This window comes from Mixophyes fleayi, chromosome 7 (genome assembly GCF_038048845.1).
Source record: "Mixophyes fleayi isolate aMixFle1 chromosome 7, aMixFle1.hap1, whole genome shotgun sequence".
NCBI lineage: Eukaryota > Metazoa > Chordata > Amphibia > Anura > Limnodynastidae > Mixophyes > Mixophyes fleayi.
This window is the reverse complement of record NC_134408.1, coordinates 102,131,077-102,143,792: the sequence shown is the minus strand read 5'-3', so window position 1 is coordinate 102,143,792 and position 12,716 is coordinate 102,131,077. Positions and strand designations below refer to the sequence as shown.

At 38.7% G+C, this 12,716-nt stretch overlaps 1 long non-coding RNA gene across 1 annotated transcript in view; it reads right to left on the bottom strand.

Annotated features, from left to right (window-relative positions):
- Positions 1 to 870: 870 nt before the first annotated feature.
- LOC142096994 (uncharacterized) overlaps positions 871 to 12,716 on the bottom strand; it is a 31,412-nt gene continuing 19,566 nt past the window's right edge. Inside the window, exons 3-4 of the long non-coding RNA XR_012678081.1 lie at positions 2,186 to 2,317; positions 871 to 1,307 (exon numbers count right to left, since the gene is read on the bottom strand). This is a non-coding gene — a long non-coding RNA (uncharacterized LOC142096994). The remainder of the gene's footprint in view (positions 1,308 to 2,185; positions 2,318 to 12,716) is intronic.

The following is a 12,716-nucleotide window of genomic DNA, read 5'->3' as shown; positions in this document are numbered from 1 at the left end:
GCACCATCCTACTATTAAATAAGAGAATATTAGAAGTTACTAAGAAATGTTATGGCCACAAAAAAGCACAACACTGTAGGAATGTATGGTATTCCTTATAATAATAGAAATCTTAGCTTTTGAAAACAATTTCAAACATTCTAATAATTTTCTTCATAAATGATACACTTTTTAGCAATGGATTTTCATCTTCTTCAAACAGCTGTATTCTGTAAGGGTATTTTGTCTGATGGGCTGTTGCATGGATGAGCCTAAGACAGAACTAAGTTCAAGTTATGATTTTTAGAACCAGAGCGAGATTAAGACACCATTGGGCTGCAGACAAGATACAGGTTTACCCATGACCCACCCCGCCCCCTTTTCCATGGCATTCACCTGCACTTTTCCACCATACCATTTACCTAACCTTGTTGATCTTTATATTCCTGAAGCCAACTCTCCTCCCACCACTATCAGAGGATTCTAGCTGTTGTGGAACTCTAGCATACCAAGCAATAGGTTTGTAGTTCCACAACATCTGGAGGACAACAGGTTGTATAAGACTGATCTGCTTTAAGTTCTGACTACATATTTACCTCCCCCATCAAGTTTTATTAAAAATATTAAATATTATATTAATATTAAAACTTACAGGAGGCTTTCTCTCTCCTGCAGTTCTGGGGCAATTTGCCTGGTCACTCTGGCCAGAGGTGATATCACAAATCAAATGCTATTGACCCAATGCAAGCTCAGCTCCATGTGAATCATGGCACCAAAAGTTAGAGAAGAATGTGCTGAGTCCTGAATGGAGGAGCACAGAACACATATAATAGATGTACCAGGGTGGTACAGTGCATGGTCTATATGATGCACTTTAAGTATAGCGGTTGGGCAATGTACAATATATAGTGGCACCAGGCACATGGTAAACTTAGAAAGCCCCTGAGTGCAATAGAGTATTATCTCTTGAATCCATAATTACAAAGATTAAGCCATATCACACATTTTTAAGTACTATAATTCAAAGCAAGGGCTATGAATTCTTGTGCTTTTCCAGCTGGAAAAATGCTTTTAATCATGGTACTTAAATACTCTCATAGTGACAGGTTGATATAAAGGAGAAAGCTTCTCCCCTGTGACACAGGAAGTATTAAGCTCTGAAGGAGCTAGTGAGGTTCCAAGTCGCAACCTTTTTTTGGTAGTATAGTGTTGTAGGTGGTAGTTACTTAAATGGTCTAAGTTCTGGAGGAGATAGATGTTTGAAGATGTTTTTCCTGTTCCATTTCATGGTCACTGCTTAGCTGGATTCCTCCTGGGAATGTTTTGTACTGTTGAGGAAACCGAAAGTGGGTGAGTGCCAGAATATGGGTGTTATTTTGGGTTCCAAGTAAAGTATTGATAATAGGCAGGGTAGAGATATTTAAGTTTGTTTGCTGGTTCTTGCTATGGGTGTTTTATAGCTATATTGCTTTTATAGCTCCTTTGCTTTCATAGCTCTTTTGCTTGTATAGATCTATTGCCTGTTATAGCACTTATGCTTGCTAAAATCGGTCTCCTTGCCTTCAATAGCTTTGATCTATAGCAGGAATTTTCTGTCACTCTTATATCACATTTATAAAATATCAGTTGGAATGTGGTGTGTATAGGGGTGTGTGTGGAGTGGGTATGTTATGGTCTAAAAGGGGAGGAAAAGGGCTGTTCCTGTGTAGCTGGGGCTAAACTAGCGGTGTGTCCCAAACTAGGGCTAACTGAATGTAGAGGTATATTAAATGTGGGTCTAATGTGAGAAGTAGTATGTATATTAGGTAGAGTTGGAAGTGGAGAATGAGTGCATGAATACTGGAGGACACCGAGAATCTGCTTGCAGTAGCTCAGTGTCCCTGTAGGGGAAGCAGGTCTAGGCACAGCTGCTCAGTGGTTCTTCAAGAAATCCATGAGTGGATTTCATCAGCTACGCCATGGTCCCCAGATATATATCGAAAACAGTGAGAACTACTCTGTAAATCCCACCACCTCCATCTCCAATTCATAAGATAGCTATATTCTAGAAGTTCATAACAGAGATCAAAACCAAGTTATTATCCACATTTATCCCTATATGAACTTATATACTATAAATAACATTAAATGAGGGTTTTATACTTATATCTGTTTATATTGACAATATGCACACATAACAATGACATTGCATTATCCCAGTACTAACCTCAGTGAGACATTTACAGCTTTCCAGGATGACAAATGCTGCATATAAACATTGCCAGGTGCATCATCAGGAACCTCTTGTGTTTTTCTAGGTACCGTTGCCAAGCAGCCAGTGTATCTGGCTTATGCATCACTAGGAAGATAGATGAAGCAGCAAATCAACCAGCATTACATCACATGAAGCTGAGCTCCAGATGTCAGAGGACCATGATCTTGGATTTCAATAAAGGAGCAGAGCGCATATACAGTATAACAGAGGGACTGGTTGGTGCAGCTGCATTTTATGTATAGCCGCCAGACCTACACAGTAAAATATGCTGTAGAAGTGGCTGCCCAGCAGGAGACCTGGGAGGCTCCATCTACCTCCCTCCTATAGTTAGGAATCTGGGTCTCACAGAATCTGAGTTGCTTAGCTGGTGATCCGGTTCTGATTAAAAAGACCCTTGTCTGTTTTTAGTGTAATGTAATCTCTGGTTACAGTAACCATGAGGAAGAAAGAAAAGAATCAAGCAGAAAATCATACCTCCCAACATGTCTGTTCCTGGCAGTGGGCCAGGGGGTGTGGTCAAATCACAAAGGCGTGTGACTGCTGCACAACAGCCTAGTGCTGTAAAGTGCTAGTCTTCCCATTACATATCTCCCTTCCCCAAACACATGTCCCCAGGTGGGACAGCGGGACAGGGCCCTAAAATTGGGGCTGTCCATCTGAAATCGGGATATTTGAGAGCTATGATAAAACAGTAGATGGGGGTCAAACACAGTGTATGAATAAATGTAAAATGCATTGCTATGCTTGTCGATCTTTGTCATGAATAAATTATGCCTTAAAATGAACCCTGTAGAGTACAAAAATATTGTTAACATTATTCTCTGCAATCAATAGTCATCAGATAAAAGGTTATGTTTTACAGTCATTAGACATTTTATTATTATTATTTTTTTTTAATACTACAATCAGCTCACTTATGGCCCAGATATATATAGATAATCAGGTATTTAAATGGAGAGAGCTAACACTTGTTTATAAAAACAGTACATCTCTATCTCTGTTGAGCTTCACTGTCTAAGTAAAGTCAGGTTTCAGACAAAGCTGCAAGTTGTAGTTCAAGAGCAGTTATAGAGGCATAGGGTAAGTTCTAAACAAGAGATGGGTTATCAAAGAACATTTAAAGATTTCAAGGTTGTGGCAGAGTCTGATCAGACGTGTTAAGGAATTCCCTAAGTGAATCAGAAATCATATGGTCCGCGCTACACACCTCAATAGTAATTTGACTGTGTGAGCAGCACAAATAAGGAGTTAACCAAACCTCCGTTCCTTCAGCCTCACCGTACCTCATGCCCTACCCCTGCACCCAAATCCACACGTAACTCTCAACCCAATCCACTTCTCATTTTCCCTAAAACAACTAATTCTTCCAATGACTGCATTGTCCTGTCCTAATCAAACTGCCTCTTTCTATAGCAAAACAGTCACTTCAACCCTAGACAATGTAGCTCTAGCCACTACATATAGTCCCTGATGGTCCAAGCCCCAACCATGGCACACCAACAGACCCGTTATCTGCAGAGCGCCACTGGAGGAAATCTTGTTCCTATCATGGATTTCTCCACTATGAATTCATTCTCTCATCTTACAGTACTGCCCTTTTAGTTGCCAAACAAACATTCTTCAAATCTCTAATATCCACTCTTCAAACCCATGTCACCTCTTTGCCACTGTAAAAATCACTTCTCTGCTTACCTGCACCTCTTCCCCTTCCTCCCTCACGGCCCATGATTTTGCCACCTATTTCAAAGACAAAATCGACACCATTCAACAAGATATTTCTTCATGCCAAATGCCACCCACTCCACCCACTCTATCCACCTTTACCTACACTCCACAATCCACCCTTAATTAATTTTTTCCAGTAACTGAAGATGAATTCTCTGCACTCATCTCATCAACTCAACCTACAACTTGTTCTCTCGACCCTATTCCCTCCCAACTCCACTCCCTCTACACTGCATGCTCAACCTCATTCTCACCTTTTCAACCTGTCTTTCTCCACTGCCACTTTTCCATCCTGCTTTAAACATGCACTTAGCTCAGCAATTCTAAAGAAATCATCTCTCGATCCAGCCTCTCTGCAACTACCGCCCTATTTCTCTTCTATTTTTTGCCTCCAAACTGCTTGATTAGTGTACAAATGCCTGTCTCACTTTCTCTTCTCTCATTCCATTCTTTACTCTCCGCAATCAAGCTACCGCCCCAACAGTCCAATGAAACTGCTCTCACAAAAGTGATCAATGATCTAGCTGCTGCAAAGTCTAAGGGTCATTTCTCCATACTCATTCTCCTGGACCTCTGCTGCATTTGACACTGTGGATCACCCTCTTCTCCTACACACCCTTCATTCCATTGGCCTTTATGACACAATTCTTTCCTGGTTCACTTCCTATCAAACTGCTCCTTTAGCGTTTCTACCTCTGGCACATCCTCCCCTCCACTCCCACTATCTGTTGGGGTCCCACAAGGTTCTGTTCTTGTCCCGTAGTTTTTTAATTGTACACCTCTTCTCTTGGGGCACTAGTTCTGTCTTTCAGGCCTCCAAAACCACTCTACGCTGATGACACCAAAATCTCTATCTTCTTCCCTCTCCTTCTGTACTATCTTGTGTAGCCAACTATCTCCACATGGATGTCCCAAAGCTACCTAAAACTCAACATGTCCAAAACAGAGCTTATTATTTTCCCTTCTGACAGAGTCAAAACCTGCCCCTAAAATCTCCCTCATTGTCAATAACACCACAATTTCCTAAGTTTCCCAAGCTAGCTGCATTGGTGTCACACTTGACTCCACCCTCTGCTTTATTTCTCACATCCAGACTCTGTCCCAATCCTGTCGACTACACCTTAAAAACATTGCCAGAATATGCCCTTTTCTTACTCAACATGCTACCAAAACTCTTATCCATTCTCTCATCATCTCCCGTCTTGACTATTGCAACCTCCTGCTATCTGGCATTCCTGACACACATATATACACACTTCAATCCATCCTAAATGCTTCTGCAGGACTGATTTTTCTCCCTTACTGCTGTACATCTGCTGTATCCCTTTCAAATCCTTACACTGGCTCCCTGTGTCCTCCAGAATCAAATTCAAATTACTCACCCTTACCTACACAGCCCTAAACAACATGACCCCTGCATACATCTCAAATCTCATATCAACATACTCTCCCTCCTGCCCTCTTAGATCTAACTCTGGCCTGTGCCTTGTCTCTTCTCTGGTAACCACCTCTCACTTCCACCTACTAGACTTTTCCTGTGCTGTTCCCCACTTATGGAATTCCCTACCATGCTCTATCAGACATCTCCACAGCCTTCAAATCTTTAGATGCCCTTTGAAGACCCATCTGTTATTTAGAGGTGACCTTATGCTATTCACACAAATGCACCTTCACAACTGTCCCAATCTCCACTCTGAACCACATTTTCTCCTCTTGTTTCAGCTATGCCCTCTTCCACTTAGAATGTTAGCTGTCTAATGAGCAGTGTCTTTCATATCATTTGATCAAGTCTGCAGTTATATTTGTCCACCTTGTATGTCCCTGGTTTATGTATGTACTGTTTTCCCTACTGTATGGCGCTGTAGAGCACTGTAGAGCACTGTGATATCTTACAATTTTACGATAATAATAATAACCACACTTCTAACATAATATATATATTCAATATTTATACGGCTTCCTGTTGAAATAATTCAGGATATGTAAACTGTATTCACTGAAAAATTATTTTACAAGCAAACTGAACAGCATGAATAACCAATAGCTAATGCAATGATTCAGATATACCTAATTGATTGTCTGTACATATATAAGTATATAGAAATTAATAATGGCAGCTTGTGAACTAGTGTAGCAACTCCTGTTGATGCAATCTACTGCAGAGGTTCATAAACACCCAGTGATCCATATTTTCCCTTTGGCCATTCAGGAGTGGAGGATAAATCTTGATCCAGTTAGATAAAATAATAATGTCTAACCAATTACCTTCAGTAGTAGCTTTTTCAGCCTTCAACAGTGCGTCCGTGCTGCTCATTTCATAAGTGGGTTGCTCCACATGAGAAGTCTTGTAGGTGGCTACCAGAAATGAAGTGAGGCACAAGTCAGAGGTTGTTTTAAGAGGGGAGAGGGAGAGTATTTTGAGATGAGATCTGAGATTTATGAAGGGGTTGTGATGTTGAGGTAAGGGTGAGTAATTTGAATTGTATTCTGGAGAACACTGGAAGCCAGTGAAAGGATATTTGCAAAAGTGATGAGGCAGATGTGGAGAGGAAGATCAGTCTTGCTGGAGTATTTAAGATGCCAAATAGTAGGAGATTGCAATATTCAAGGTGGGAGATATTGAGAGAGAATAAAAGATTTGGTAGAATCTTGTGTTAAAAGGATTATTCTGTCAATATTTTTAAGGTGGAGGTGACAAGATTGGGTGGAAGACTGGATGCTAGAAATAAAGCAGAGAGTGGAGAAAAGTGGGACACCTAGGCTTTGAAGATGGAAAATGATGGTGTTATTGAAGATGAGGGAGATTTGAGAGTGGTGGTGATATTGGAAGGAGGGAAGATGATATGTAGAGATTATATAATATAATAAAAATATGTACAATGCCACCCCAACAAAATTTACTATATCATCTTCTAATAGTTTAGAAATGAAAGCAAACAGAACTGTGGACATGAATTTATGGGCTTATTTATCATTAGTCCCCTGATCACGACCAGCTTGAGCATGCATAGTGAAACTGAAAGCCTACATTTGGGCTTTAATTTTACTAATGCAAAAAAAAAAAAAAAAAAAATTTTATTTATTTAAAAATGTAATCAACATTTTTAAACATTATTATTTTAAAGAATGCATTATTCTGAGAGTACCGTATTTCTCTGACTTAATACTTGCTAGGTATCCCCCATGCCTTTTTTACAACAGCTCACACTGCTTTCTGCAAATCGGGACTGTTAAGAGGTATAATTTTTACATTTATTGGGGTTAAAACAAGCAATATTGTATTTCTCCTTAGAAATAAGGAGTTACAGCAACTTTAACAGAGGCAATTGAAAAATGTCCTTGTAAGTGGAGTCATAGACTAAGAGTATACTAATATAAGTAATACCAGTACTAATATTTATATTTAATCTCTATAGGATCACATTTTATAGTGATACCATTGCCATGATATAACAGTTACTTATTGCTAACTCTTGTTAGTAATGAACTGTTTTTACCACCTAGACAAAGGGAGTCACAGTGCTTTTTTGCAGCACTGTCTGGGGCAACAGAAAAAATTGTTGATCAGTTTTTGAGTAATCACATGGTATAAAAAAACAGGTGCCCCGTGCATATTAGTACTGTGATTCCAAAATACTAAGAGAGTACTTTCTGTTGAATTCTAGCCAATTAAATTTGTGTAGGAAGTACAACTAGTTACAAGCAAGTAGGACTTATTCTGAGTGTAAAATATTGGCTGGAGATTATTGCAAGGACCATGGACCCAAGTGGAAACAAAGCCCAAGGTTATAAGGAGACAGGGTGGTCTATATAACGCATATGAAGCTGTATAGAGAATATGAGTTATTATAAATAAATTTAAGACTATTTGATAGCATGTAAGTCTAAACTGAAGCATAAAGGGTTATATAGTAGGCTCCGAGGCTATTTTATGGCATTACGATAACGAATCAGGTTTTATTGAGAAGTATTAAGCTTTATTGTGATCTACGAGGGCATAGCTTTTATGCAATACTTAAGTTTTAGCCATACTATGCAAATCATAGCACATGTACTAAGGGCTTTTTCAGAGTAGGGTGTAAATCTGTTTGTGTAAATCCTTTTGCATTCATGTTTTGAGTGCAGCGAATATTATACTGGCATCCACTTGAGCTTGGAGGGGCAGATCCGGAGTGTTCTCATTTAACTCCTTTACAGACACAACTTCTGGAGAAACAAGTCAACCATGCCTCTTAGAGAGGAGTCCAATTACTTACTCCTGTCTTTAATAGTCACCTTTTAGGAAGAGTGTTTTTGTAAACTGTATAGACTTATAAAACCCATAAAATTTGCTAGATTTAAAGTTGCAATTATCTTAAGGTTATTAAGATAAATGCAGCTGTAATTATAGCCGTAGAAATGTAAGAACACTGTAAAAATAAAATCAGGTTGGCAGGTATGACAAATATTGAACAAGAAAGAATACATGAGCATTCATTATTTTTATTTCTCAGGGATTGTATGAAAGAAATGCATAATAAGATTATTTACTCACAGAAAACTATCTAATAATCACAAGCAATTTTCCTCTTTACAATCCCTGAAAAAGGATGTCAACTAGCTTTCAAGATTTATACCCAAGCAAGAACAGGGTAAGAGGAAATGAAAATTCCAAGCTGGAGTCCATTCTCTGATGAGATAGGAATACATTACTGAACAGTTACTCTGCTACTGCTGCAATCTGGTGAGACAGAATTCCCAAACTGTTTATTCCAATTATGCTGGCAAGATGGTTTGTGTGTGCCAGTGATAAACTGCAATCTGTAGCTGCTTGCTTTTAATAAAAAAAAATACATATTTAAAATGCTGGCTTAACTTAGAAAATTGAGGGATCAAAATGCAAAAATCTACAAGCACTAATCACACATATTTTGTATATTGAATTCACAAATAAATTAAACTGCATTCACTGTTTCCTAACTTTATCCCTTGTCTTTCTTGAACATATCTGAAATAATACCAATAATGAAAACTTATTTTTCTTAATTATCGGTGGGTATATAAGTTACTGCATGACTGTCGTGGTAAAACCAGGACAGAAATGTTATCTCTAAATAAATATTTACTAAATTCATATACTGAAAATTACTTATTTTTAAGCTACCCCAATGTCCAAGAGATGCTTTGTTCAGAAGTTATTGCTTCATAAAATTAATGTATATTATCTTTTGGCCTCTGGAGGTGCTGTTCATTTGAAGTCAGTTGGGGTAATGTATGATCTCCAAAATATATGGAGGTGCAAATGCTTCTAACATACCATATATGCTAAATTGGCTGATATTGGAAATGTGTGCTCAGGAGTAATATTGTTGCAGCAGGATACTTCCTTTAACCACCAAAAATGTAGTGAATGTCCAAAAATGGGCTGATTTAATTAGTATGTGCTAGGGTTTAGCATATTGTGGATTGGTTTGATAGATTGTTATTAGAGGCTGGGGAGGAGCCTGAGGACACGGTATATATTGGTACCACTGACAAAAAATTATTTCACAGAATTAAGAGATAAACTTAAAAGAAGGACCTTTAAGGTATATTATTGTGTTAACTGTGCCATATGGTATACCTAAAATACAGGATGGGTCTTAATGAGGTTAATAAGTGGCTGTGAAGTTGGTGTAGAATGCAGGGTTTTATGTTGTTGGAGAACTTAACCCCATTTTCTCTTGGCTACAGGCTCTACCATAGAGACAAGCTACACCTCAATGGTTAGGATGCAGCTGTGCTGGGGGAGAAGATTGTTAGAGGGAAGTTTTAAATGGGGAATTGAGGGAGGGTGGTGGATAAAGATAGAAACTCCACCACCACCATTTCTACCAATAAGGTAGGAATGGTGGTGGTGGAGTGTGGATCAAGCAATAGGGAGGTTAATAAAAATAGAAGTGGCAATACAAATATCAAATTTGAGGTAAAGGCAAGAAGATTTCCAAACAAAATTAATTTACTAGAATTAATAATTTTGGAAGAGGATCATGGCATATTGGGTACAGCTGAGGCTTGGCTGGATGAAAGCCATGGCTGGGCACTGAATTTGGAAGGATATAATAGATATAGGAAGGATAGGAAAATATTAAATGAGAAGGTGATTATCTATTCGTAAAAACCTGACCAGTAGAAGGATATATGTAAAAAATATAACTATTGATAAGGATATTCCATTTTGTAATATAATAAATGAGCTTCAGATTTAGCCATACTTGATTTAGAAAAGTGACTCTGCACATAACTCTCCTCCCACATCATGGCTGAGGCTTGTAAAACTTGTGTAAACCTGAGTAGCAGCTCAAGATTTGCATATCAAATGCTGTGACTTCCTGTGGAAGGTTGACTCGACCCCAAAGAAAGGTTTGATATCATGTTACATAAGTCAAGTTAGATCCCTTTTGATGCCTACACCCAATCTGAGAGGACATAGCTGATGGAACCTGTACGTTTAATAGAATGGAGGTTTGTGTACATGTGCAGTGGCCTGGATGGCAATATATATTAGAGGATGGTTAGTATGAAAATTGATTATAGTGTATTTTCAGTGGAAGGTGAATGGAAAATGTGTAACTGCAAGGCTTGTGAAAGTTCATAAAAGTTAGTTTGAGTTTTGGTCAGTATGTGTGAAGTTTAAATGGTATCATTTCTATTTTTTGCAGATGTTAGAATGGGACTGAGATTAGAAGTTTGTAAGTGAGATAAATAGAAATGTATAGTGTGAGATGTTGTAAAATGGATGGAAGAGTGAAATGTGTTTTGAATGCTTAAAATGTATTCTAACATGAGGGTCTATCCCCCCCCCACACACACACAATATAGTCACACACCTTCAACAATAGATGAAACTGACTCACACACACCTTACACCACACAATAGGTGTTAAATACAAAAACACAATGACTTGTATATGTACAAAACAGACAATAACTGTAATGTGTTGTATGAACATCTATTCTATATCACCCAGGTTAATAGAGTTATAAAACTTGTTGCATTTCTATAAATATACTCTGTTATGCTGTTTTTTAATATACATGAGTTTTACAATTAGAATGTTAATTAAGAATACAAAACATTTTTTTTCTGAAACAAATTTTTATTGAGTTTTACAGAACAAAAATATTAAATATAATGCATAATGGAAATCACATTCCGAGTTGACTCCTGATATATATATTAAGTGGATTAAATTCAGAACGTAATATAAGCATTTATATAAGTTTTTGTTTCAAGTATTCAGAAAAATGACAAGTCAACAACAACTAACATAAGGACAGATAGGGGTTAAGAGATGAAAAAGAGAGAGGGGTCAGGGAAATAAGAGGGAATCAGATCCATTTCTCAATATCCAGGAAATGATTCTCTATTAACCAGAGTTTTCAAATGATGAGTTCCGAGGGTATTTAAACTATATTTAAGTTCCATATAAGCTGGTGGGGATGAAGATATTCATATGAATTAAAAAAAATCCAACCATGGACCCCCAAATGGTGCAATTCATTTCACATTTATCATCTGCTGAGAAAAGCATATCATCCATAGACCCAGAGCTGGATTAAGGCTTCGGGGGGCCCGGGGCACTTAAGACAGAGGGGCCCCTTAGATCTAAAATTAAGGGCATAGTGACACATCCTGCATTACATCACCTACAGCCCACAGTATGACACTTACAACTTTCCCAGAGGGCTCACTTAGGTTGTCTGCATAAGAAAAATCATTGCTTCCACAAACTAAAATACTGTACATTTAAACAATCATCAAAACACCACATTAAAATGGGTATTGACACCACACATTAAAACTCTCTTCTCCCCCTTTTTCCTCCATACTGTGCCTCTCTTCTCCCCCTTTTTCCTCCATACTGTGCTTCTCTTCTCCCCATTTTTCCTTCATACTGTGCCTCTCTTCTCCCCCTTTTTCCTCCATACTGTGCATTTCTACTCCCCCTTTTTCCTCCATACTGTGCCTCTCTTCTCCCCCTTTTTCCCCCATACTGTGCCTCTCTTCTCCCCCTTTTTCCTCCATACTGTGCCTTTCTTCTCCCCCTTTTTCCTCCATACTGTGCCTCTCTTCTCATCCTTTTTCCTCCATACTGTGCCTCTCTTCTCCCCCTTTTTCCTCCATACTGTGCCTCTCTTCTCCCCCTTTTTCCTCCATACTGTGCATCTCTACTCCCCCTTTTTCCTCCATACTGTGCCTCTCTTCTCCCCCTTTTTCCCCCATACTGTGCCTCTCTTCTCCCCCTTTTTCCTCCATACTGTGCCTTTCTTCTCCCCCTTTTTTCTCCATACTGTGCCTCTCTTCTCCTCCTTTTTCCTCCATACTGTGCCTCTCTTCTCCCCCTTTTTCCTCCATACTGTGCCTCTCTTCTCCCCCTTTTTCCTCCATACTGTGCCTCTCTTCTCCCCCTTTTTCCTCCATACTGGGCACTTAAGACAGGGGGGCCCCTTAGATCTAAAATTAAGGGCATAGTGACACATCCTGCATTACATCACCTACAGCCCACAGTATGACACTTACAGCTCTCCCAGAGGGCTCGCTTAGGTTGTCTGCATAAGAAAAATCATTGCTTCCACAAACTAAAATACTGTACATTAAAACAATCATCAAAACACCACATTAAAATGGGTATTGACACCACACATTAAAACTAGCAATGATATCACACATTAAAAATACCATTGATAACGTACACTAAAACTAGCAATGATACCGCACGCTAAAACTAGCAATGAT